The following is a 1,159-nucleotide window of genomic DNA, read 5'->3' as shown; positions in this document are numbered from 1 at the left end:
GTCAAGTACTCCTCTAAGGAGTACTTCTGTCAAGACAGAATTGTCTGTTCTTCTGGCAGTCCATGGTCCTGTCAATATTCTTCTCCAGCATCATAATTCAAAAGCACCCATTCTTCTTCAGACTTCCGTATTCCAGGTCCAACTTTCTCATACATATGAGGCGATTGGAAAATATAGCCAAGAAAATCTTATGGGTGAAGTTCAAGTGTGTCATACAGGGTCATGATGAATGAGGATAGATTCTATGTCACACACAAGATGCAGCTGAGGGACAGTGGTGGTTTTGTGGAAGGCTTTTTACAATCCTTGCAGAAGATATAGCCTTGATTTACAGTCAATGCACTTCATGCATATCCACCAGTCATCTGTCCGTGGCAACTTGTGTGTTGCTATGATGGTAAAAGTTTCATTAGAGCTTTCATACTAAGCTAAATGAGAAAGATCTTCTGAAACTGAGCCAGTAAAAACCCCATTGATCATAAAGGTCTCAACCACAACTAATATAGAGATCTCAGGAGTAGGAAGCATTTTGTTCTCTTGTGCCTGGGTTGCCATGAGTTAGCCTACCCCATGGCAACTAACAGCAGCAAGGCAGCTGTGAGTGAGCCTCACCTTTGAATCTAAATGAAAGCTGGATGTACAAGCTAGCCCTGGACCAATGAGTGTAGTCTACATGTAGAAAGATGTGAGTGTCCTACTCCCCTTTGCTTACAAAACCAGCTTTGGCCTTAGGATTCAGCCCTACACACAGTTGACAGGACCAGTCATCCAGGAGGTCGCAGAAAATCAGAGGTGCCTTTTCTCTAAACAGCATATCCTGACAATAATGAGTTTTCATTTATAAGAAATAACATATTTCCAGTCGTAAGAAACAGAACTGGGGCATGATTTTGTAGTCTTCTGCTTTAGTGTCTTGTGTATACAGAAAGCCCTAGAATGACAGAAAGTTGAAGGGATGCCAGCAGTGAGGGAGTCTCATGACACCCCCATTTCAGGCCCTCTCCTCTTCTTACACTATTTTTGTTTTAACTCAATATTGTCAGGAATATTATTTATATTTGTCTTCAAATGGATTCATCTTTGTTAAAATTAATCTCAGAAGAAAATCTTGTACTATCACTTTTAATGGAAAACCAGCATCCTGGCCCAAAATATGAGA

The sequence above is a fragment of the Echinops telfairi genome, unplaced genomic scaffold (assembly GCF_000313985.2).
Source record: "Echinops telfairi isolate 266 unplaced genomic scaffold, ASM31398v2 ScPeMD7_7420;HRSCAF=8458, whole genome shotgun sequence".
NCBI lineage: Eukaryota > Metazoa > Chordata > Mammalia > Afrosoricida > Tenrecidae > Echinops > Echinops telfairi.
The sequence above is the reverse complement of the archived record's forward strand: the minus strand, read 5'-3'. Positions refer to the sequence as shown.